Genomic DNA, 27385 nt, shown 5'->3' on the forward strand with positions numbered 1-27385 from the left:
TGAACTTTAGAGAATGTAACAGTGGCAACTACATTTTTAAGTCATGTAAATTTTTTCAAGGTTATTTGCTTGAAATCCATATTATTTCACATGTAGACTTACAGTTGCCATCAGAAAGACTTTTTTTTTTTTTTCTATCAGCCTAATGTCATTCTAATTATTTGAGATGTTACACTGTGTAGAACCATGGTTAAACATTTATTCAGATGTCTATTACCAGTATTTATGAGTATCAATAACTTAACATCTAAAATTTATTCAGTCAACAAATATCCTTGTATATTTAAAGGTAGTAATTTTAAGAATGTGTGTATATAAGGTGTTGATTCTTTGAAATTACCCTTATAACTGGCCTTCAATTTTTCAATATAATTTTTAAATTTGAATAATGAATTATTTTTTGAATAATTCAAGTATCTATGTCATATTAAGTTAGCATCACTATGTGCTGCATTCTCTTAATGATATGCATGAAACAACATTCTGATTTACAAAGACACACTAACCTGGACTGCTTAATAAAAAATAAAAGATGCTTAACTCCAAGCATACTGTGTTCTTACCTAAGTATTTGCTCCCTTTTCCTCAAACTCTAGACAGTTGGCAAGATGGGTAAACTTCAGTGGACTCATTTTAGAGATGAAGCAGCATAAATGGTCTTTGAAAAATTCATGCACTTCTCAATTATGTGTTCAGTGGTTTGAATATCCAGGGACAAAATGTCCATATTTTTAGTCACTATTGAAAAAAAAACTTGAGAAAGGAGCAAAACCCACCACCAATCAAACAACTAAGAAAGAAATAAAATAATGTACCTTTCAGAAACAAAACCTGTTTCAAAGATTCCATGACTAGTCACATTACATTAGTCTTCCTTCTATAGTTTTCCTTTTTTTATTATTATTTTTTAATCCATTATTTATTTATTTTTATTTATTTATTTTTTTAATTTTTGAGGGGAGGTGGATGGGGGAGGGACGGAGAGGATTAAGGAGAAGTGGGGAAAATGCTAGTTCAGTATTAATGAACATCTCAATATGGTCAAGAAACAACATAAAAGGCTGTAACATCACTTTGAAGAGAAACTTAAAAAGAAGAACGCACAGTATGTTTCACTGTGCTACTGAAATATTAGGTGCCCTTTTTCTTAAGAATTACCTACTGCTATTATAAAAATACTGTGCTTGGTGTCTTAGCTTTGCCCTGCAGAAATGTTCTTTCTTTCTTTCTTTCTTTCTTTCTTTCTTTTTCTTTCTTTCTTTTCTTTCTTTCTTTCTTTCTTTCTTTCTTTCTTTCTTTCTTTCTTTCTTTCTTTCTTTCTTTCTTTCTTTCTTTCTTTCTTTCTTTCTTTCTTTCTTTCTTTCTTTCTTTTTCTTTCTCTCTCTTTCTTTTTCTTTCTCTTTCTTTCTTTCTTTCTTTCTTTCTTTCTTTCTTTCTTTCTTTTTCTTCTTTTTCTTTCTTTTTCTTTTTCTTTATTTTCTCTTTTTCTTTCTTTTTCTTTCTTTTTCTTTCTTTTTCTTTCCCTTCCTTCCTTCCTTCCTTCCTTCCTTCCTTCCTTCCTTCCTTCCTTCCTTCCTTCCTTCCTTCCTTCCTTCCTTCCTTCCTTCCTTCCTTCCTTCCTGTTCAGCACCAGCAGTTTCTATAAAAAAGTGTTTAAATGCACTCTCTGAACAGCACTGAATATTGAAATAATGACTAGGTTATATGGCTAATTTTAGAGGCGGGAAAATCTATTAGTCCCTCTATGCTTCAGCTTTATCATTTGTAATTCTGGTGTAATCTTCAAATTTTTCACAAGAAGATGTGTTAACCTACATTAGTCTCCAAGGAAAAACAAATAAAGCATGTCTCGCACATTGAGATTAAATGTATGTTTACTCCTCAAACCAAATGTCACAGAAAGACCAATGTTGTTTTTAGACTGTTTTGGGCTCTACTGAGACCAGTTTAAACACTGAGTGAAATATAACCTTTTGATTACATCCATAAATAGAATTCTTAAATATCTATTTCTCCATTTTTAGCTTCACAAATCTTTATGGCAATCTTTACCACCCATATTACAAGTTTTTTTTTTTTGTTTGTTTGTTTGTTTTTGAATCAATGTATATATATTCCACAGATAGTAAGGGTTATGGTGGGTTTTGTTATGGGAGTATGTTTACCATCATTGCATCAGCTTTAAAGTCCTGATCAGCAAAATTATTACAGGCATGAAAATAATTTATGACCTTATGGGAAGAGTCTGGCCTTATCCCACAGTGCAATGCTTTCCCCTCACTTGCAAAAAAATTGGAGAGCTCTGCTCTGGTAAACAGTAGTCATGCTCAACCATCTGTCCCTATGATGCTGAGTTTAGGGGTCCAAATAGGAAAATTAAAAATAAAATCTTGGGACTTCAGGGGTTAATGATTTACACCCTTATACCTCCTGAAACAGGTGTGTGGCCTGCTGTTGAAGGTAATTATCAACTACTATCAGTGAAGCTGGCATACTGCCACTTTTCTAAAAGTAATTTTTTCTCCTAGTCTAGGCTGAAAATATTTTTCTTTTTCATTTTAGTCTTCCTTCCATTTACGTATGTCCCAGATTTGACCTTAAAATTTATCACCTTCAAATACAATAATCTTTATAGAATTACTATTCTAGAAAGCATTTAGAAACACCAAATGGGGTAAAATAAAACCCTGTATCTTATAACTTAGTTCATTTCCTTCCACAAGTAGCTACGATGAACTGAATGTGTGGCTCTTCAATTCAAGTATTGTTATTTGTTAAATCTGTTAAAAATTTTGCATACTAATGCACATGTATAAATGAAATTATAACAATAATACTCAGAAATCAAAATATAGAGCTATTTCATCTTTTGTTCAAGACTGTTACTGCAGTGGTGTAACTCACTAGCACATTACAGTTTGAAAATAAACATGATGTTTCTGGATCAGAAATGTTTCCACATACAATAGACAGTGGACATATTTGGGGGGGTTCTTATGCATTGTGGCTGATCTGGTATCAGTAAATTCCGTCTAATTTCTACAAATACAAGAACAATGCACAGAATATTTAAACTTCATATTGAAAAAAAAAAAAAAACAAAACAGGGTAGAAGAAGAAAACATGTTACTGAAACTGTCTTATACCATGAGGCTTTGTTACAGTCATAGCTGGAAAGCAAATGACTAAAACTAGCCGATCAAATAAATAAAAACAAACAAACAAAAAAAATTAATTAGCTATTTTAATTTTAAATACATTAAAGAGCTCCAAAAATGGAAGTGACAAAGTCCATTGCATTATGATTTTCTTTGACCAAAATTCTACTCTCAAATGCATCTTCATATCTCTATTTAGTTTTGAGGGAACTGTAAATGCTACCTGCAATGTGGGAATTATAGATAAGTGTGGAATTCAGAAAACTACATTTTATGATAAATAGTGCATTTCTTAATATAAAAAAACACTTGAACTGACAACACATCACTCCTATGGTAAGAAAGTAATAGGATGGGATTTAAACAACCAAATGCAGGTGCCTACATTATGCAAGTCATTCAGTGTTATTTTGTAGTGAGTGAAGAAAAATAAATAAATCTCAAATGAAGAGCATAATTAATCTCCCACCAAAGTGGATGAATTGTATATGTAAAGTGCTTTTCTTTCCAAAGATTATGAGCAGCACTGGAAGTGACTAGCTCTGAAGTGGAAACCTAAAGATGAGTAAAATAAATCCCATATAATATGTCTAATTCTGAAATCAGATGCAAAATATGAGTTCTGCCCATTTTTTAAAAAAACTTTAATTGTGTTTATAGATGGTATCTAAGTTAAGATTATGTTTATCAAATTAATTTTATAATATTTTGAGTTCTTCATTCTTTAGAAACTATCATCAGATCATGTTTAATTAGTAAAGATATTTATGCAAGTGACAAGTTTATGGAGCTCTGATTATATGCTTTTAGGCATGATAGTAAAAGGAATTTAGGTTTGAAATTCCCTCTTCTTCAGATTCAAAAAGACTTCAGAGCAGACTGTTTTAGAGAAAAATATGTTCTCCATTTCTGGATGCTTCCAGACAATATAGCATTAGTAACAGAAACCAGTAATAACTGACATAATATATAAAACAATAGAAAAAATAAAATGCGTGGGGATAACTTGATGAAATATTTTTGGTAAACTTTGTGTTATTTTAAAAAACAAAAGGAGAGCTTAGTGTGTAATATGAATTTTATTAAAGCCAATGCAACAGCAAGACTAATGCTCTATTACATCATTTTGACAGGTCTTAAAAGACCAAGAAAAATGTAAATAGAAAAATATTTAAAGATGGTCTTTTGAGATACAAAAATGTCTATAGTATAACATTTTCAACATGTAGTTCCTTAAAGCACACACCAGGTCTCATTTCTTCTTCAGTACAAAATCTATAAGCTGTGTTGCTTCATACTACTCTGATTAATGTGTATATAATATATGTAAAACCAAATCATGTATTAATGTTTATAGCAAAATACAGAGTGATATATGGAAATTAAGAGTATCTGCTTCATTGAGGTTAACAAATCTAGCAGGTGAGGAGGAGACCTGCTGGGGCTCAGAATACAAGCAGAGGTACTGGATAGACAGAAGGGCTGTGCCAGTATTTGGGATCTGCAAATGTGTGTTTGTTAACCTGCAGATTGTCATGTGTATGCTTTTATTTGTGATCTTTGCTGACCAACCAAGCAGGAGAAAGGAGGCTGGGCTCCAGGAGCCAGGCAGGAGAGCTGCTACAGGTGGTGACTGTAACATCCCTTCACAAAGAGTATAACAGTAATTTCTGATCAAAACTGGAAAATTTATTAATCTGTCTGGGGAGAAAAAAAAAAAAAAGATATTCCAGAAAAATAAGTGAATCTATTTTTAAAATATATCATGCTGTCAGTGAAGGCAACTCTCTTTTAGTTAAGTCAAACTGAAATTCTATAGCGTTTGCCAAAACAGATGTGCGCTTAGACACAGAGGTTTGTGTTCTGAGAGGTTCTTCTGAATTACAGATCACTTGTATCCTACCAATGTACCTTTTTGGAAAGGTTTATTTTACAAATGCACAAAATTCAAAGGCCAGTTTGAAGAAAAAATATTATTCTGAGTGGTAGTGGTAACACAGAGAGAAAGAAGATGCTGACTTTTTTGACTTAGCAGGAACAACAGAAGCCTTTGAAAGCTGGAGTGCAGCAAAGATGACACAGGATGACATGGAAATGGATGACATCTCAGTGCACAAAATATTATTAAACCTTGCTGAATGTAATTTACTGTTCCTGCATATCTTCTTAACACATTTAGGTCATATTGGGCTGAGCATGCACACACTTACATTACTTAACTGTGTATTAAACTGAGTCATGTAATTCGGTGTTTGCACACTGCCATAACTTGCATAAACTGCAAGACTAACATTTAAGTTCAATGTTGTTAGAAGAATGGTCTGAGGCTACAGCCACTTCAGAATATGCAAGATCATATATTGCTTTCATTTATCACATTTGATATATATATATATATGTTTGCTGTTGTTGTTGTTGTTGTTTTTATAGGAGTGTCCTATTAGTTTATTATTTGAACTTGGTTGCCTTTACCTCTTCAATGTGAAGACAATTTATGTCTTCACATTGTCATTCACATATCAGGGTTTCTTTGGTTGGTTGGTTGGTTTTTTAATTTCCACTGCTATGTTTTTTTTACAAATGCTTCTGATGGAAACCTGCAGGCTGAGGAGCAGCTCTGCAATAAAAGCACTTGGGTAGACATGAGCCCACACTGTGCAGTAAGGAACCCAAAAGCAACCTGGGCTGTGGGAACATAGGCAAAGCCAGAAGACCCAGGGACCCAGGCAAAGCCAGGAGACCCAGAGAAGTGACTTCCACCCTCTACATGGTGCTTGCAAGAGCTCATCTAGATACTGCATTCAGTTTTGTGCCCTGTAGTACAAGAAAGAGTGACCAATGGGAGGGAGTTCAGGGGAGGCCACTGAGATGGTGGAAGCTTCAGTATCAGCCCTGTGAGGAGAGGTTGTGCTTGGTCAGACTGGAGCAACACATCTTATAGATTTTGTACTGATGAAGAAATGAGACCTGCTGTGTGCTTTAAGGAACTACATGTTGAAAATGTCGCTTCCAGCCTGAATTATATTATCACAGTATTTAACTCTATATTGTTTGCAACATTAGTCAGGCTTTTAATCAGGTAAGTACTGCACCCATTTACTGTTCCATTACAGCCACTGATAAAATTGCCTATGCATCTTACTTAAGCAGTTATTCCACCATTTTTTTATTTTTTATTTTTTATTTTTTATTTTTTATTTTTAATCAAGTTGATTCAGAGTACTGGAGAAAAACAATTATACTACTTCATATGGTTAGATTATTATTATTTTTTCTTCTTTTTAAAATAAAATCTGTTACTTTTGCTGGCACATCCAAAGTCATCCCACACTGAGATCAATGGAAAATTCTTTCATGATCTGAAAGAGTAGGATCAAGTATAAAATTGTTTATGATGCAACAATAACTTGTAATAACAGCTATTTGGACTGACTGTCTTTGAGTACTTAAGCTTTCCTTGTGAACTAAACATAACATTTAAAGCAGTGTGTAAGCAGACTACTTTCACTAATGGTGGATGCTCTGTTGTGAGAAAAGAGGAAAGTAACAGGACAGATGGAGTGAACAGTAATACAGGTGCATGCTTTGTCACCTCAGCTTTTAGTAAAGTAATGTAGCATTGGATATTTTAATCCCAGGACAGGAGAACAACTGGCACAGCAGATCTACAGTGAGAATGATGAAGGTGTGTGTTCTGTGGACTCAGCTTTCTGAACAGCATCAGTGGCTAGTAGGCTGACACAGAAAGGACAATAGATAACATGATTAAATAAAGTACTGCATTACCTTTCAATGATGTAGTGATGTAAAGAAAAACACAGAGCTGGTAACATGCTTTAATAAAAAAATTTAGGTAAGTGATATTTTGGGGTTGAAATATAGAATATCAGAGAAGCCAAAACTACCCATGAATATGACAAACAATTTCAAATTCCCTGTTTTTTTGATTCATTTTTGTTCTGGTTTTGGCTAGGATTGAGTTAATTTTGCTCCAAGTAGCTGGTATGGTGCTGTGTTTTGGATTTAGCATGAGAATAATGTTGATAATATGCTGATGTTTTAATTTTTGCAGAGCAGTGCTTGCACAAAGTTAAGGACTTTTCAGCTTCTCATCCTGCCCTGCCAGTGAACAGGCTGGGGGTGCACAAGGGGCTTGGATGGGACAAAACCAGGACAGCTTACCCAGACTGGCCAAAGGGATATTGCATACCATCTGACATCATAAGGAACAATTAATATGGTGTGGCTGGTCAAAGTGGAGTGGGGACCACTGCTCAGGGAGAGGCTGGGTATCTGTCAGTGGGTGGTGAGCAATTGCATTGTGCATAACTTGGTTTGTCATATAATAATAATAATAATTATTATTATTATTATTTATCTTTCTTTTCTGTCTATTTAAACTGTCTTTATCTCAACCCATAAGCTTTTACTTTTCTTTCCCAATTCTCACCCCCATCCCACTGGCTGGAGGAAAGGGTGAGCGAACGTCTGTGTGGTGCTGAGCTGCCTGCTGGGTTAAGCCACAATATTCAAGTCCTGAAATTTACCCTCCTGTTTGGCAAGGCAGCCTAAACATAAGGCCCATACTGTTCTCCAGACCAGTTCCTTCATTTTTTTAACTGAAAATTCTTCAAACAGAGGAAAGAAAGCAAGAGATAATGCCATGATAATGCCACTAATTGGGAATTGCAGGATTCTAGATTCTTTTCGATACCTGTTTACATACAAAGATTTCGTGACGTAGCCTGGTTTCTCATACACTCAGTGAATTCTGAAATTATTTGTATATTCTCACACTCACGTGATGTTCTTCACAGAAATTTAAAAGCTAGCATCAAAATACAGAACTTCTTTATTCTCTGCAAGCTTCCTGTAAAAGGACAGTCTAAGGACTTTTTTTTTTTTTTTTTTTTTTTTCTGTACAGATCTGAATTATAGTTTGTGAGAATGCTGTAGGTGCTTTGGGGATCTAAACCTACAAATCCTTCTGCTTGCTTGTTGCAAAACTTCAGGATCTTTTAGTACACCAAATCCTCTTTTTTTCCTATCACCAGCTAAAGACAGATGAACTGTATTTTGAAAGTCCAAGGTGAAACTGTTATCTGAAAGCAGTTTACAAGTCATGGACAAAATATTGTGGATAAAACCATTTTGCTGCTGAAAAAGTCATCTATCCCTTTCATTCCAAAGATTTTACTTAGGCAGTAGTATCCCCTCTTATGTGTGACTCTCTTCACGTAACAATTAAATAGTATATATTTAGAATTATAATTGTTCTGAAGATTGCTTAGTTTGGTTAAACTGCCTTATATGCAATTTCAATTAAATGAATGCAGTAAATTGAAGTAAGCGATAGAAGTCTTCACGTTTTTCATGTAAATTAAGGCAGTCAATGTATGAAAAGACCTTTAATAATTTAAAATCTTAAAAATTAAAACTTTAAAACACTTTTTTTCCCTTGCTTCCGACAGTGGTTAACACTGATTTGATACTAATAACATAATTTATCATGCTCTGCAGGTAGAATTATGTCAAACCAGATGAAGGATTTCCCTCTCAGCTATCGCTAACCAAACAGCCAAAAGTATTTCAGAAGAAAGCAAAATCATACATATGTACAATTAAATACTGTCATTAAAGACTGTCAGTCAAACTTAAGATTTTATGAACATGATTAGCCAAAATATCAGCCTAACTCTATTCAAATATCACATGCACCAAAGTAGTTGGGGTGCGTAGTTACTTTGTCAGAATCACAGAATCGTAGAATTCTGTAGGTTGGAAAAGACCCTCAAGATCATCTGGGCCAACCATCACCAACCCTATCACCAACGTCACCCATTAAACCATGTCCCTAAGCGCTAGGTCCAAACTTTCCTTGAACACCCCCAAGGACGGTGATACCACCACTTCCCTGAGCCAATTCCTGTTCCAATGCCTGACTATTCTTTCAGAGAAGAAATTTCTCCTGATTTCCAACCTAAACCTCCCCTGGCACAACTTGAGGCCACTCCCTCTAGTCCTATCACCTGTGAGAAGAAGCCAACCCCCAGATCCCCACACCTTCCTTCCAGGTAGTTGCAGGGAGCAATAAGGTCTGCCCCGAGCCTGCTCTTCTCCGGACTAAACAACCTCAGTTCCCTCAGCCACTCCTCATAGGACTTGTGTTCCAGGCCCTTCACCAGCTTTGTAGCCCTTCTCTGGACATGTTCCAGGGCCTAGATGTCCTTCTTGTAGTGAGAAGCCCAAAACTGACCACAGTCCTCGAGGTGCAGCCTCACCAGACCAGAGTACAGGGGAATGATCACCTCCCTGGTCCCGCTTGCGACACTATTCCTGATACAAGCCAGGATGCCATTGGCCTTTTTGGCCACCTGGGCACACTGCTAGCTCATGCTCAGGTGAGCATCAGTCAGCACCCCCATATCCTTTTCCTCTGCACAGCTTTCCAGTCACTCTCCCCCACGTGCTGCATGGGTTGTTGTGGCTAAAATGCAGGACCCAGCACTTAGCCATATTGAACCTAATTCCACTGACCTCTGCCCATTGACCCATCCTGTCCAGGTCCCGCTAGAGGGCGTTCTTACCCTCCAGCAGATCGACACTTCCCCCCAACTTGATGTTGTCCGCAAACTTACTGAGGGTGCACTCAATTCCCTCATCCAAATCATCAATAGAGATATTAAAGAGGATTGGCCCCAACACCAGCCCCTGAGGAATACCACTCGCCAGCTGGATTTCACTCTGTTCACCACTACTCTCTGGGCCCAGCCATCCAGCCAGCTTTTAACCCAGCAAAGAATGTACCTGTCCAAGCCATGGGCTGCCAGCTTCTCCAGGATAATACCGTAGGAGACTGTCTGAAATTTAACTCTTATCAAAGACCTTAAAGTCAGCATGTATTATTTCAATTTTCAAATAACTCAATGTAATCAAACAATAATTTGTTAGAAATAGTATTGATAAATAGGAAGGGCTGGTTGGCTGTCTGGCTGGGACACATGTAAAATCTATATGCCAAGGGAATGCCATGAAGCTGTGACATGGAAGTTCAAGTTGGATATTAGGAAAAGGTTCACTGAGAGGATGGTTGGGCACTGGAACTGGCTCCCCAGGGAGGTAGTCACAGCATGGAGCTTGCCAGACAGAGTTGAAGAAGTGTTTGGACAACACCCTCAGACATATGATCTGATTTTTAGGTGGTCCTGTGTGGAGCCAGGAGTTGGACTTGATGATCTTTGTGGGTTCCTTCCAGCTCCAGATATTCTATGATTCTTGTAATTTGCATAATTAACGTAACCGTTGTGACCAGTCCAGACCAGACCTGATGACCCTGAGTAACAGCCATTCTCTACTATATTAGGCAGCTGGTTTGCTCTGATGCTACTCATGAGACATTATATCATGTCTGTGTCCTTTTCTGCTGACTACTGATTTTTGGTTGATACATTGCTTGCAGGAGTTACTCTGAATTTGTAAAAAATACAGCACAACAGGCTGCTAAGTATTAATACATTATTATCAAGCACTATATTATACCCCCATACCAGTATTTATGTCAGTGAATTCATAGGTTTGGATGGCTTTTGCTGCTTTTTGTTTTTCTTGTTTCTTTGCCTAAGAGAAATTAAACTCTCAAAGCAGAACTTCTCTAAGGGATTAATGTACTTCTTAGGTAAAGTATTTGACCTCAGGACTTACAGCATATTTCTTATTCTCGTTTGCGTGTCCCTGGAGGGTGTTCAGCAGTTACCTAGCTGTATGGTGTCCGATTTGTCTTCATGCATTTTCCCTCTTCATGTGACATGCTTTGAAACATTAGCAGCAATTTGTGACTGATAATGGAACATCTTTCATATGGAGGTTTGTTAAAGATAAACAACAGTAAATCCAAGCAACTCCCTCAAACTGTGATGGACTTGTAAAATAAAAATAAAACAGTGTTTAGGAATATTTAAAAGTGGGCCACTGCTGTTACACAGTATTCAGTGTACCAGGGAACACACATTATGAAATGCAACTTGAAAGTCTATCTAAATGTGTCTTTGAAATTGTGCTTCTGAATATATAGTCAATAAACATGAAATTTTAAATATGCTTTTATTTATCTGATTTCATACAACAATCTCATTTTTATGGCTATAATTTTAAACCTTTTATCTTATTTATTTAAAGATAACTGTTGAGTAACTGATAGACCTTAAGTACAATTGGAAGATCAAAAAGCAGGAACATTTCATTTGCATTTTCTGTCACTTTCCATATACATTTCAACAAAAGTAATCATCATAAATATGACGATTTGAAGAGTCTAATTATATCTTTTTAATATTAAGTTGTGAATACACTGTGTGGTCCTTAACAAAACTCAGTTACGCTTGGCATATCTAGCTCCTCTCCTCCTCCACTACCTGTCTACGTTCAAGCATCAAAACTCCAAGACGCACCACACCACTGCTGAAATGCCACTGGAATAAATCCATTCTAAAAAAAAAAAATCATCATAATAATAAAAACAACAACAACAACACAGTTTTTGTTCCTTAGGAAGGATTGAGCTATTGGGCTGTAAATCACCAGAAGATCAGTTTGATCTGTCAAGAACCTGTGAGCACCTATTAGGAGATTTTCAGACATTCACCTGTCAGAAAGCCTGGAAGGTTGTGAAAGGGCAGGGTCTGTGCCCATCAGTCCAACAGTCAGCTGGAGCTGCCTGTGCCAGACAGCAGTGCTTGTCTGAATGCAGACAGACATTGGTGTGCTCCCATGGGAATGATGAGTAAGATCAAGGAGTATGGTGCATTAGGAAAATAATAAACATGTTAATCTCTTGTACTTCCTTAAAGTAAGGCATCATCACATTTAGCAATTCTGTGCGAAGCTTATTTGCTTGCAGCTATACACTTTAACTCTTCTGATGGCACCTTAAACCAAAGCCATCTTTGATGTGATGTTCTGAGAAAAATTCTGTTAGGTCTTTACTGCAAATCGAAGGCAATCATACTGTGACCATATTGAGCGCCACGGGGAGTAAAACAGAAATTCTGCCTTTTAAAAGTGTGGGACATGAAGTGTAGCATCGGTTGCCTTTACAGACTTGAGAGACTTGAAACTACTAGATTCAGTGCCTGGATCTTCTGCTAATAGTCTACCAATCAGACGGAAAGTGTTTTATCCTAGGATGTAATTAGTAAAATGACAATGCTAAGACAATTTCTAGGCCAACTGATCTTACTAGAGTTACTCCAGATTTAAAAAGTTGCATTATAAAATGGAATTCAGCCCTTAATGTATCACTAATGGTACAAATCTACATGAATGTAGGTTTTCTCACTTAAACTTTTACTTGCAGTGATAAAAAATGGATAAAGTTAATAGAATTATATTCTTCTATCAGTCTCTTGAGAATATATCATTTATCAAGCTCTGTCTTCATTACATTGTGTGCTTTATTTTTTTATTATTATTTTAATTTTTTTTAGGTATAGCAGAACAAAGGAAAGGACCCAAGAAAAAATCAGTTGCCCATAAAAAAGAAATGTAAACTAGTTTTGAATGCACATCATGCTTTTTCATCTTTGACAGCAGCAGTATTTCAGAAGATACCAGATATGAGGTATTTATGGCAGGTGCATTACTACTTAGAAACTAATCTCACACACATGACTGTTAACGTGAAATATGGATTTTAATAATCCAGCTTGGTGAGATATGTGAGCCTGCCTGGTGGGGATGTGATTAGCCACCGTCTGCAAGATTAATTGGGATACACAGTGCAAGATTGCATTTAGTGAACTCCAAGCCAGTCTGATTATGCAAGAGACCACTTAGTTAAAGCTGTATCTTTATGGATATAAAAACAGATAAATCACACACTGTACTGTGACAGGAGAGTCAGAATAGAGACTATTTAAGTTAGTGAGACTGGTGAACAGATCATCAAAGTAAAATACAGATTTTTTTTTTTTTTTTAGGAAGGGAAAACAAACCACCACCACCACCACCACCAACAACAACAACAACAAATCATATGTAATTTAGATAGAGGAAAAAACAAAACAAACCAAAACAAAAAATGTATGAGCAATGGAATTTAAAATGTCAACCATCATCATTATTTTAATTTGATGGTGTGAAATTGTGACATTTACTTTTTGTTTAAACATAGCAATAATCATTCAGAAGACTACTGCTTTTAAATGAAAATATTATTTTTAGTTTACAGTGGGGTCTGATATTGCATTAAGGTCAAGATACGAACCTGTAGAATTAGATAACTTCAGGATAGCAGTAAAACTTAAAGTAATTTTAATCCAATACCATTATTTTTCCATAATGAGTATATTTTGCTCCTTCCAACCCAACACATTACTGAAAATACCAATTTGTAGTACAGAAACAAAAAGTACAGGACCATACTTGCAGAAACCATTCAATACCTTTCACCACAGACTATCAGTGACTGGAATAATTTTCCTATTCACTCCTAGCCTCAATTTTCTTGTCTGTGAATTCATTATTAGCTGACAGAGACACAGAAGGGTATTTAGATACTATTGTTTTACCTTTAAATTTGTATGAGTTCTAAACACAGAAAGTTCTCTGAGAGAAAATTTGTTGTGACACCTGGTAATAACTTCAGAGTATAAAAGCCTGAACAAAACATAATTATTCATGTAAAAGTCTAGATTTTCCTTACATACCCTTAATTTTTGTAATTGTTACATGGGCTCCTAGCTACAAAACTAGTAACATATTGAGTCATCTAACATATTTTTGTTCATTCTTTAGAACTAGAGATGAAGACAGCATGCATAATAAGAATGCCATAATAAGACATTGTGAATTGTACTTTACTTTAACAGGAACAGTTTAGCTTAAATTATTCATGAGAATATTTTGAACTTATTAGTAAATGTCATATCTTATATGTAAAAGTACTCAGCTCTTAGCAGTGTGAACATCAGTTTATAACTTTGCTATTAAAACATTTTCTGAGAAAGAAGAAATTTTCATGCATGTACATGTCCCAAGGAAACAATACAACAGTAACAACCAGAGGCAATGGACACTGGACATTTTCGCTCCTATTCACAAACCACATCATTCCTATGTTGGATTTAGCAGTTTTCTACAGGGTGACAGCCTGAAATTTAGTAGTACAGCATAGGTTCCATTACCCATTTACTGTTTTTGCCTTCCTCAAGCTATGTCCCCTGAAGCACTTCAGAAGACTTTCTCCTCACCTAAATCTGTCAGGCCACTTCTCAGTCAGGAAAATATGCAGCACAGGAGAAGCAATAGCCACCAATAACAGTGGTGTAAGGATGAAGTAGAATGAACAAATTCCTGACATTGTTGTCATTTGAGTACCAGCTGATGGCTAGACACCAGAGTTGAAAGCAGAACCCTGAAACACCCAAAGAATATTGTACAGCAACATAAAACACAGAAGGGAACCGCAATCAAACGGGACTAAATTAATGCTGGTTTTGTTTAGCTTTTAGTGTTCAAGTTCCATGGAATCCTTCAGGGATTCCATCTGTTCCAGGAAAAGAAAAGGAAAGGGGAAGGGAGGGGGAGGGGGAGGGGGAGGGGGAGGGGGAGGGGGGGGGAGGGGGAGGGGGAGGGGGAGGGGGGAGGGGGAGGGGGAGGGGGAGGGGGAGGGGGAGGGGGAGGGGGAGGGGGAGGGGGAGGGGGAGGGGGAGGGGGAGGGGGAGGGGGAGGGGGAGGGGGAGGGGGAGGGGGAGGGGGAGGGGCGGGAAGGGGCGGGAAGGGAAGGAAAGGAAAGGAAAGGAAAGGAAAGGAAAGGAAAGGAAAGGAAAGGAAAGGAAAGGAAAGGAAAGGAAAGGAAAGGAAAGGAAAGGAAAGGAAAGGAAAGGAAAGGAAAGGAAAGGAAAGGAAAGGAAAGGAAAGGAAAGGAAAGGAAAGGAAAGGAAAGGAAAGGAAAGGAAAGGAAAGGAAAGGAAAGGAAAGGAAAGGAAAGGAAAGGAAAGGAAAGGAAAGGAAAGGAAAGGAAAGGAAAGGAAAGGAAAGGAAAGGAAAGGAAAGGAAAGGAAAGGAAAGGAAAGGAAAGGAAAGGAAAGGAAAGGAAAGGAAAGGAAAGGAAAGGAAAGGAAAGGAAAGGAAAGGAAAGGAAAGGAAAGGAAAGGAAAGGAAAGGAAAGGAAAAAAGGAAAGGAAAGGAAAGGAAAGGAAAGGAAAGGAAAGGAAAGGAAAGGAAAGGAAAGGAAAGGAAAGGAAAGGAAAGGAAAGGAAAGGATGCAGTAGAATCAGTACAAACTTTAATACTACTAACTTGGATAAAAAATCCTTTGTGCCCTATGTAAAATCCCATTACACAAAACATTGATTCTTTTGATCTTTGACAGGAAAGTATTCTGTATACATGTGTTTATTCTAGGATTAGGATTTAATATCTATCTACGTTTTCTTACTGAATTCTCAGAAGACCTGAGAAATGTAGACTTTCAATTAAGGTCTTGACTTGAAGAAAGTCAACGTATGTGCACGACTCTTTTAATTAAAGTAATAGCTTCTCTGCTGATAAGGTAGATTCTGACATCCCATGTAAGTGTTTGCTTTCAGCTTCTATTAAAAAGGTCAGCAAAAATAATTTTGTCACATACATCATTGCTTTCCATTAAAGGACAGGATTGTCAGATATATTTCAGCAATTTAGGAGTAAAATTTTCAGAGACAGGTTATTATTATTATTATTATTTTTCATAGATCACCAAAATACTCTAAAACTGAAATTAAAATTAAAAGTGAAGAGTTCTCCCATCAGTAAATCACATACAGACACTTAAAATGCATTTTAGCTTCATTGAAGATTTGCTGTCTACTTTGAAAAATCAGTCAAGCTTGCAAATATATGTGAGAAATAAGAAAAATGTAGACCATAATATTACTATGCCATAAAATTTCAGCCAATGAAACAGCTCTTACAGTTCACAAGCCTTCCACTCACATTACAATGTTTAAACAATGAAAAATAATTTGGTTTGCATTTCATTCCTTAATAATATTACTCAAACATCTGACCGATGTTAATGTAGGCTTTAGATCTGCAAGATTAAATGAGTTATCTTTCACATCCATTTATATTTATTGCCTTATTTCTAGTCATTCTATAGAAGTTAATCACAATATTGTCGGGGTTTTATATTTTCAGTCAAACAGAGTTTAAATTGTACCTGGGTTTTGCAGTTTTTTTTGTTGTAGTAGAAAGATATTATATTCCAAATTATTTTGTGTATACAAAAATGTGCAATTAGTGAAATAAATTAAACATCCTGAATAGGCTAATTTAAATTCTTCTTTTTCATGAAGACAGCCACTGATCTAAAAAAACATTAGAAAGTTCTCAGCAGTACCTCAGTAGGTCTGTGGTCCTTAGTACGCAAGTAATGATTACAGGTATCTTCTATAATAAACTTCTTAACAGTAAATAATAAAATATATATATATTTTTCCCTTAAAAGTGTTGAGATTTCTTCTTCCCATGCAGATAAAACTGATGAAGATATCTGTACAAAATTTTAAAGGAAATGCAGAAATATTCTTAAGCATGACCACTTTCCCAAGGAGTCTATTGCTTATTTGTATTTCTCCATGCATATCAAATCCGAGTCTTGTATTCTTAATAATGACCATTACAAAACACTGTCTTTGAAACTACTTGAATGTAAAACCAGTTTCTGTAAAGTCAAAATAATCCTATGCAAATACAACCAATATGTGATTTGAATAATGGATATGTTGTCTATGAAGTAATATGGGAATAAAATGGGGGTGTCTCCCGAATTATGGCTTTTCATACTGCTGACATAAGGACTTGCGTGAAACAATGCAAAAAGAATGATGAAACAGTGGCAAAAAGTGTCTGCTTTTATGTCTTATATCTAAATCAAATCTTTTCTCCCACCCATTCCTTTTTCAAGTGGTATAAATGTGCAAGCTCTCTTTTCTTTAAGATAAAATTGATATTTAACGATGGGAAAAAAATCTTCCAACTATATAATGTGTATGTGTATGTTCATACATATGTGTATGTTCAGAAGAACATATATGGAAACACAGATTTATTTTAAATTTTGAAGAAAGCATACTAGATATAAAGAAGACTATTTAAAATAAGGCTGATACTTCAGGACTTAATATATTTTGAAAACAACAACAAAAAAACCCCACCCTGTTTCTGTTTTTGAATGCTGCAAGATATCTTTGTTTTGATATTCTTATGGAATTCTTTTATACTACATTGAGGGTAACTACAAACAAGATACACAGAGTTCATTCATAATGAAATTACACATAGGTTATGCTTTCTCTTACCTGTAATTACTGTTTAATTCATAGAGCCAAATGCTTAATTACATGATGAAGATGAATTACAACATGTATTAAATATAATAGTTCTGGTTTCTCAAGAACATAATGTGAAATTAGAAAAGGAAGAGGTTACTCATTCTATTATTAATGAAAAGGGAAGAGTAAGTGAGACTTCCATTTTATTAACTATGTCATGGTTTATTACTATAATGTTTTTGTTTGTTTGTTTGTTTGTTTTTTGACTTGTAGGATTTTGTATGGAGGTTTCTTTTTCTCTGTGGCTGTTCGATTTTTAAGTTATGTTTAAAAATAGCACTAAAGGATAATATAATTACTTTGTTTTTCGTTTAGCAAGGGTGAAAAATCTCATCCATTTGACCCATTCCTTTAGCTTTGTTTTGGATTTTGGACTCGAGAATTAACTGTATTCAGTGTCTGAGAAATTAAATAACTATGTTTTCTGCTTTAGCAGTCCACTAGAAGGTAGGTTGTTGTTGTTTTCCCCCAAAAAGGTAGGACATAGATAATAAAACTGCAACTGCATTGTTAATAGAAAAATAAAGTTTCTATTAAGTACCTTTTAAATGTGCACATACACATTCTTGTAAAACAATAAACCCATGTCAAGTAGTATTTGGATCCATTCCACATATGTGGTAGATTATTTTTTAAAGTTTTTTTTTCTTTTTTTTTTTTTTTTTGTTTTTCCAGAACAGTCCTGTGTCTCCCACTTTTATTAGCAATAATTACACTGAAACTATAGAATAGTTACCTCTCTTCAGATGTTACTTGGACAGCTATGTAAAGAATTACTGAAAAACTAGTTAGGACTAGATTTCTGTGAGTATTAGTACCTATAAAGACAATAGCATACTGACTCATAACATCAGATAATCTTGGTAGCTTGTTACTTGTATTTTTTCTCATCAGAGAATTACATAAAATTAAATGATACTATCTGTATATAGTATAATTTCTGTATAATTTATGTAGCATTGTCTTGTCAACATGAATATATAGCATTTCTTTATACTGTAGAGGTAATTTTATACTGTAGAGGTAAACAGTAATTTTGTACAGTCCCCTTTACATCATCAAAACATAAGGAGTTACCTCAAAAGAAGATGTAGAAAAACAGAAAAAAAGGCTTGGGGGGAGCTCTATGATTCATCTAGACTAGTTCACCACCCCTGCAATAATATCAACTGCATCTAACCATTCCTGACATTGTTTGGCACCAATGATGAATATTCCTCTATGTTCCAAAGCAATTTTTATGATGTTCAAGTGTCCATATAAAATTATAAACTTTTCCTTAACGTCTATTCTAAATCTCTTCAGTTGCAGTTTAATCCTCTGATTTTCATGTTGTTTTCAGTGGACATTTTATTTGATTTCCTGTTTGTAATTACCTTTTAGTTACTTACTAAGAAAGAACAGCCAAGCTCAACTGCTCTACCCTTCCCAATTATATCAGCTTTTGAATAAGCAATTTTTCTACCATTCTTCATATGCTTGTTTTTTGTTTTTGTTTTGTTGTTTGTTTGCTTTTGCCTTTGTTGTTTTGTGATCCCTTTCAGCTGAGCACATCACAATAGTCCAGGCAGAGCCCTTTCATTGGAAAAAAAGGTTTACTTCCCACCTAAGAAAGGGCATTACTGTGTACACATTGTGCTCTAAGTCTGTCTGCTTCCTCATGTACAATAGCAATTAACCTGGCTTGGCTTCTTATCCTTTGTAACTTCCTGTTCTTTCTGAAAGACTCTTGCACCTCTAGTGCATCTACTAGTGCATCAGAGGAATGACCATACTCAGATAGGCCAAAGGTCAGTTTAACCCAGTAACCCAGTAACCCAGTAACTCCAACAGTGGCCATACACGGATGTCTAATGATAAGCAAAAGATACTTTCCAACTTTTTTTTTTTTAAACTTATTTCTTTCACTTGTTTCCTGTTATTTTCTTGTGTCTAGTGTTAGTTACTTGCCATCTCCTGAAACCTCTCATTTTTCTTTTGAATGAAAAAACACATTAATTATTTAAGATTTCACAGTGTAATATGTTGTCGCTTTTCCTATCTGGTGACTTGCAAACTATAATTTTGTTCCTTCTTTTAACACTTATATACATACAAAATTGTGAATTTACAGGAGAATGCTGTACTAAGTTCAGTGTTTTTATTTTGTTGTTCTTCACTTCTTTTTCGTAATAATCAAGAACTTTGCCATGACCCTGATCACAGTAAGCAAGCTGCCTTCTTTCCTCACACTAGCCATGAATTCCTCTATGTCATTACAAAGTTTTAGAAGCACTCTTTCTCTGACTGCTTTCTTCACAACAAAATTCAGGAACTTAGTGTAAGAGATTTCACAGGTTTGAAAGAGATGACGAATTTCATTGAAAGTCAGTAATGTGGGTGTCTCATTAGATAATGTTTCCCAGTGCCATTAAGTCTCTTGCTGCTAACAGCCCTGCTAACGAGTCACAGCCCCCTCCCCCCCTTCATTAAGCTTTGTGGTAGTTATCTCTAATAAAATTCTAAATGTTTGCTTATAAACATTTTATTACTGCTAGTCTTTCAACAGTTGTATTTTCCTGTGCACTGTATAAACCTGAGAACATCCACATGAAGTAGGGCAACATTTCCTCTCTTTTCTCTCTACATGCCTTTACTGAATTAATAATAATAATAATAAAAATAAAAAACATTAAATTAAATTAATCTAGCAATATTGCTGCCATGAGAATTATCACAAGTCTTCATCATGTGAACTGTCATATGTTAAGCTTGTAACATAATGATATTCATACTCCCAGCTTCTTTTTTTCCCCGTATTTATGACACCTTCACTCACATATGCATGCATGCACACACAGGCAGATACTTCCAAAACTGCTGCTGACTTGTCATGCAAGTGAAATTGGCTAAAATTTCTTTGAAAATATGGGAATTTTGGAACTTTCTGTGTCAGGGTAAAAGAGAGGAAATTATTTGAATTAAAATTAACAAGCTATAGAAAATTATGCAGGTAATTCATTTGAAACATGCCTGGCTCCTGAGGATTCAATGAATTTGTAATACTTGCTTCAGGTGTTTCTTATAGAACAAATAATAAGGGAGGAATGGAAGTGTAGTGTTACATACCAGTGAAAATTTTAAGATTAAAAATAATAATAATAAAAAAAAGTCCTCCATTAGTTCAATGCAGGCTTGGATGGAAAAAAAAATCAGAAAAACACAAGAAAGAGTAGTAGATTAATAAGGATGTTTTGCATACAGCTGGAACAGAAAAGACAGAAACTAAATAGATTTAACTCAAATGCCTATGCTAAGTTTGTGAAACAAATCTACAAGAGACAGGGAAATCAGTTACTCTAAAGCTAAATTTAAAAGGGAAAGAAAAATATAAAGGTCACTTCACTGGAGTTTGATTTCCTGCTGGGCACTAATATGGGTAACTTCCATAATCAGAACACCTATCACTGCACTTTGTCAGAACCATTACTTTTTTTTTTTTTAATAAAAATGCATCTAGTTGTTTATTAGCAAGGGAACAAAGAATTCAAAAATAAAATAAAATAAAATAAAATAAAAAATAAAATAAAATAAAATAAAATAAAATAAAATAAACAAAAAACCCACCACCACCACCACCAAAAAAAAAAAAAAAACAGGTGTGAGAAACTTCTTCCTACACCTGCTGGGTTGGATGTCCCAGGGGTGCTGCATTCCCGTAACCATCAGCTGGGTCAACTCTGGCTCACAGACTTGTGGCTAATCACAATAGCACCAATTTGATACTGAACCCCACTAATGGGAGAGGGACATATTGCTGTAATTAACTAATTTTAGTCTGTTGAGCATTGCTCATCTAAACTTGGGAATTAATTGCATTCAAAGTGTGTAGCAGAGAGGACAGATATTTGGCACATCCAGGCTAATGTTCTCAGAGACATGCACTGTAGGGAACCATGACTACCTTCACATTTAGCAGACCTCAGTTTGGTCTCACAGAGAAAGTGCTAGATCCTGCTGGGACCAAAGAAGGAAAGGGTATTTGACTTGTCCTAAAGAGAAATTTTCTGGACTCTACAAATTATGAATTCTGACGTGCCAGAGATACAAGAGAGGACAGCTGCAAGCCTCTAGTCAGGGGACAGAGGAATCTGGGAATTTCTATGAATAAGTTTCTACTCCCTTAAACAGACGAGCTTTATATACACATAATATGTTAAAGGAATCAATCCATACAATAATATTAATTCTACTTTATATGATTTTTAAATAGGCTACATTAATTCAATTTAAAGAAAGAATAATAAAGAAAGAATAACTTAGCTCAGTTAAAAGGTAACCTGCTTATTATAAATGAGGTAATTTTGAGATAATTATTTGTGTGAGCTGCTTGACAGCAACCTGTTGTTTTGTGATGGTAGTATGTTATTTATTTATTTATTTTTAATTAAGTATATCTGTTTCCTTCCCTGCTATGAAGAGATACTGGCTGGTCCTTAACGTACAGTGAACTTCATGACTTTTGGTATTGGAACTAACTCAATTCCCAGGTGAGACTGCCTTCCTTTTTTTTTAGATATCCATAGCATAGTCGTCATGTACCTGGGATAGCTCCACTTGTTCTCTTCATCGTAACTGGAGAAAAATATGCATTTTTAGAACAGAATTCATCTTAGCTTGAAGGAGAAAATGAATCATGCTCTGAAAATACCATGAAAGGAACCTGGAGTGATCAAGTCAAAAGCTTTATATTGTAGAAATTAAAAATACATGCAAGACTCATTTGGTTTGCCACTCTTTGCAGTGAGGACTCCATACTCCAAATACACAGGGCCTCAAATGAGGCCAGTTTCTTCATTTCAGTTTCCTTTTTCTACAAGTCATTCTAGAATTCAAATTCATCTATTTGGAGATATGAGATAAAACATCTCCACAATCTAAGCCAAACAGCTTGAATTCAATTATTATTTTTCAAAAAGATAAATCACTAGATATTTCAAGTGATTTTGAATACATGATTCAATACGTGATTTTGAATACCTCATAGTTTAATTCAGCATATTCTCTGAGATCCTTTGGGCCCAACTTTTACAGTATGAAGAATGTCCATGCAGTTGCTTTCAACCTGACAATGGATGATGGTGCAAAATAAGTCATCTCATGCCATTTCTAGTCTTTCAGCTTATTTTATATGGAGTTTTCTGAATAGCCCTAGTAATTGACAGCTGAACCCTACTCCATGTGAACTGAACTTGTCAGGTTTTCTCAGAACTTCTCTTGGTCTGGCTGTAGTTTTATTTTAGTTGACCAATCTGAAACCTGAAGAAGGAATTTTTGATTCCCTTTTGCTTATCTTTAATTATGTATAATTATATATATATTTATATATATATATACACACACAAGGAAAAAAAAAAAGTATTTATTCCGGGTAGAAATAAATATATATGACCCTAGCATAATGGTGTAGTGTAGGGCAATACAGATACAGTATGGTAACAGAGACCTCCAAATGGAGACAGAGGATGTACTGCAAAGGAATGCTGGCAGAAGCTGATAAGAAAAGGGGCACAGAATCACATCAGAGACCCCAGAGCTGTAAACAACTGACCTATTAATAGTCAGTTAGAGAAATGCAGACTTGCGAACTGGGCAAAAACACTTATAGGTTTAACAAAAGTACCAAAGAGCAAGTATCAAGCACAGTGAGATGCTCATTTAAAAAAAAAAAAAAAAAAAAAGTGGATAAAAAATGAAGTCGTGGACTCCCAATTCTAAAAGTATGTTAGAAAACACCAGGAGGGGGGAAAAAAAAAGGAAAAAGAAAGCCTTAAGCATCTTAGAGCTGGAGAAACAGACCATCATCCTTGCACCCATTCTGGAGTGCAAGATACTCAAGATACTGGTGACTCACTCTAGCACACTGCTCAGGATGACACCAGCAACAGTGGGACTCAGATGGGTCAGGGAATCAACAACATCAGAGAATGGGTTCTTCTCTGCAATAACATTCTTCTCTGTATTTTTGTTCCTCTCTTTTTTCACAACAATGAGACGCAGGCTAATCATTTTTGTTGAAATTTCATTTATACGAACAATAAATTCCTGGTTTTACAAGGTCTGTATCTTTTTGCCCTTAAGATTCTGAATGCAAAACAAGATTTTGAGTGATCATTGAATTATTAAGGTTGGAAAAGACCTTCAGGATCATCTGGGCCAACCATCACCCTATCACCAACGTCACCCATTAAACCATGTGTCCCTAAGCGCCAAGTGCAACCTTTCCTTGAACACCCCCAGGGATGGTGACTCCACCACTTACCTGGGCAATCTGTTCCAATGCCTGACTACCCTTTCTGAGAAGAAATGTCTCCTGATTTCCAACCTAAACCTCCCCTGGCACAACTTGAGACCATTCCAGTCCTATCACTAGTTACCTGTGAGAAGAGGCTGATCCCCAGCTCCCCACCACTTCCTTTCAGGTAGTTGCAGAGAACAGTAAGGTCTGCCCTGAACCTCTTCTTCTCCAAACTAAACGACCCCAGTTCCCTCAGCCACTCCTCATAGGACTTGTGTTCCAGGCCCTTCACCAGCTTCGTAGCCCTTCTCTGGACACGTTCCAGGGCCTCGATGTCCTTCTTGTAGTGAGAAGCCCAAAACTGACCACAGTACTCGAGGTGCGGCCTCACCAGAGCAGAGTACAGGGGAAAAATCACCTCCCTGGTCCTGTTTGCGACACTATTCCTGATACAAGCCAGGATGCCATTAGCCTTTTTGGCCACCTGAGCACACTGCTAGCTCATGTTCAGGGGAGCATCAATCAGCATTACAATGGGATGTGGGTAAGGTGCTGAGAGTAATGTGATTAGCACATGACAAGATCTCTTGGGTATAAAATTCTTTATGCTTTATTAATAGATGTGTTGTTTATCTTAATCTGTACTTAGCATTTCCAGTAGGTGCTCAGCAGTATTTCTGAGCAGTGCAAATGTGAAAAACAAACAATCCAACCCTTGCTTTAAAAGATCCTTTGCTAATGTTGTTTTATAATATATATATATATATTTAAATCTGCTTTCAGAAAATAATAATTAAAAGAATAATACAATACTACCAAAAAGAAACAAACATTTGTGGTCTAAATTGTATGATATTTTATAGGGGCTTATGTAATGTAATTGTACATTACATAGGTACACTGATTTTATGAGTACAGAAAGAAGATCCATCACAGAGATGTGTGATTCCTTAGGCAAACCATGGACTATGAATATAATTAATGAATGTAAATGCAACTATATTCTTCATTTTCCATATGTGAGTGAATTCACTTATCTAGTATCCAGTCTTGCCTAGTGTCTTCAAGCTATTTGTCTTTCCTACTGTTATTTTCAGCTTTATTTCCCTTGCATATAAATTTTCTCCTTAGCAGCAGTATTCTTGTCTGTTATATCAGTGTGTTGGACCATACCAGTAGCCTTTACATACATTGTCTTACCTACTTTAACCTTGAAAAATAGGTTGCTTGTCTTAAATCCCCAAATTTCAGTTCTTTGGACAGAGTCTAGAAAAATATATAGTGCTGTAAACCACATCGTCATCAAGCTTAAGAATGGAAAAGGTGGGGAAAAGGTGGATCCTTCATTCATCAGGTATTATTTTACACTGAAAGTATAATGGAAATGTTAACAATACATAGAAACAAAGAGGAGAAAATTCACAGAACCAAAATTAAGTTATATATGCATATGAGAAGAGATTTCTTAATATAGAGAGTTGACTAGGCAAGTAAGATTGATGTTCAAGCATTAATTAAGTTCTATATGTCCTTAGCGAACACTTTCTGCAAAACAACTGAGAATTTAAGTGCTGTCAATTAATTGTTGTTTAGATTGATGAGAAAGTAAATGTTGAATGCTTTTTCAATACTATGTGTGAAAGAGAACCTTAAAAGCATTTATTAATTCTAATGACATGATTTGGGAGTTTGTTTTTATTACAATTTTCAATTAATTACTTACAGCAGTTACAGTCTACAGCTTTGTTACCAAATATGAACATCCTTAACCATTTTCTTTTTGTCTAATTTTTCCCATATCATCAAAACACTTTTTTTAGTTTAGACATACTGTATGAAGTTAGATTTTTCAAAAGTCATAGAAATGACGCTACCCAAAGAATAAGATGAATTTATATTGTAATTATATACTGTAATTATATATCTTGGAAATAGCTTTAAGAAGTAATGAATGCACCCAGAATGAGTTCATTGTAAAGTGATACAGAAGGCTGCCATGAGCACCTACCCACATTTTACAGGCTTTATACTGAAATGGATTTCCCAGTGAGATTCATATCTCTCTGAGAGCTATTCATACTGTTATTCACTGTAAACATCTCCAACAGCCCTATTAACTTTAATGCATTAGCTCTTCTATTTATTGCAACTTAATGAATGCATAATAATTTTAGTTTAGGACACCATTAGCAGGATAGATTTTCCAAGCTCTTGTAGCTCAGCAGATGTACTATCATAAATTACCACAAAGCTACGTGCTTTTTTAAAATTGTAATAAGACAAAATTATTTGAAAAATCTTTTTCTATTCTCCTATGCACTTGGCATTTGAAAAGGCCACAGGTTTAGTAAAAGCATCTTGTCCGTCTATTATAATCAACATATGTTCCACAACTAACCAGGATTTAGGCAGAAATATGGATATAAAATCAGGCCCAACAGCATTCTTTTAGGTAGGACAAGAATACAAGAATCCAGAAAACATGCTATCAAATACAAGAGGGCTGCTTGTGTCTGACAATTGGAATGATTACTTTACATTGTATTCATAACAGTAGTTCTTTTCCTTCCCAATTATTTGAAACAACACTCAATAAAAATGAACCATATCTTTAAGGGCTTGTTGGGGGTTTACATGAGCAAATGATATAGTATTTCTATCACTCTGTAAAGATAAGGCAATGAAATAGAGGTAACTGAGTGGATTTCAGGGAAATTTTAATGTATAAAATGTTTTCTGGATCTCTCCCACACTTGAAAAGCAATGCTTGAACCCCTGGAGAACAGTTTAAGTAGCTGTAATATGCACTTGGGTAATTCATGTAAATACTACATATAAAGTGTTAGTCTGACAAACAGATCAGCTTGCTTTGATCTAACTTTAGACTCTTAAAAAAAATGAAACTAGCTGTAAGATCCATATTATAAATCCTATACACATTAAAACAAGCTAAATGAAACAGAGATAACCAAGAAAAAACATCACTTACAAATGCAAAATGTATGTGAGCATTGGGTAACTGGTACATTTCTAGCTTAACAACATGTTATATTTGGAAGTAAAATTATAAGTTCAGTAAAAAAAATATTAGTTTTAGAATTTCATCAAAGTAAAAATAGCTAGCTGAAGCTGAAGCTCACTTACATCCCAGAAGGTTTCTGGAGTTGCATATGGACCTGTTGAAAGAGTAGGATCACTTCACAGAACAGGGGGAAAAATGCAATGTTTTCCTAAGCAAAGTTGAATTACGACTGTAAAATGGCTAGCAATCTGATTTAATTTTCAGGAGTGTTTTGTCTCTTTCATTTCATCAAGACAGAGATTCAGACAAAGATAAAGATTTCATTTTTTTTTCAGCACTTTCTTTCTCATTTTGTGGCCAATAAGAAATGTTTCTTAAAATTTTATTATAACTTAATGTATCCAAACAATTTTTGTGATCTGGAATGATTGTCTTTGCCATAGTTCTTGAACAGTACATGAAAAATTCTATTCTCTCTAAAATCAGTAGCAACTATCACTTTGAAATCAATTAGAGTTTAGGGACTAAAAAAAAAAATCCCACAACTATGAATATA

The 27385-nt window shown here is 35.4% G+C and overlaps 1 protein-coding gene and 1 long non-coding RNA gene across 5 annotated transcripts in view; one reads left to right on the forward strand and one right to left on the reverse strand.

The window, feature by feature from the left end:
• Window positions 1–27385, reverse strand: part of CNTN5 (contactin 5) — a 682193-nt gene that overhangs the window by 310777 nt on the left and 344031 nt on the right. The gene's annotated exons all lie outside the window — the stretch shown is intronic.
• On the forward strand, window positions 2509–25634 carry LOC106034195 (uncharacterized). The gene is made up of 3 exons (XR_001205854.3): window positions 2509–7464; window positions 21990–22059; window positions 25059–25634. It is a non-coding gene; the product is annotated as an uncharacterized lncRNA (long non-coding RNA).

This window comes from Anser cygnoides, chromosome 1 (assembly GCF_040182565.1).
Source record: "Anser cygnoides isolate HZ-2024a breed goose chromosome 1, Taihu_goose_T2T_genome, whole genome shotgun sequence".
Classification (NCBI taxonomy): Eukaryota; Metazoa; Chordata; class Aves; order Anseriformes; family Anatidae; genus Anser; species Anser cygnoides.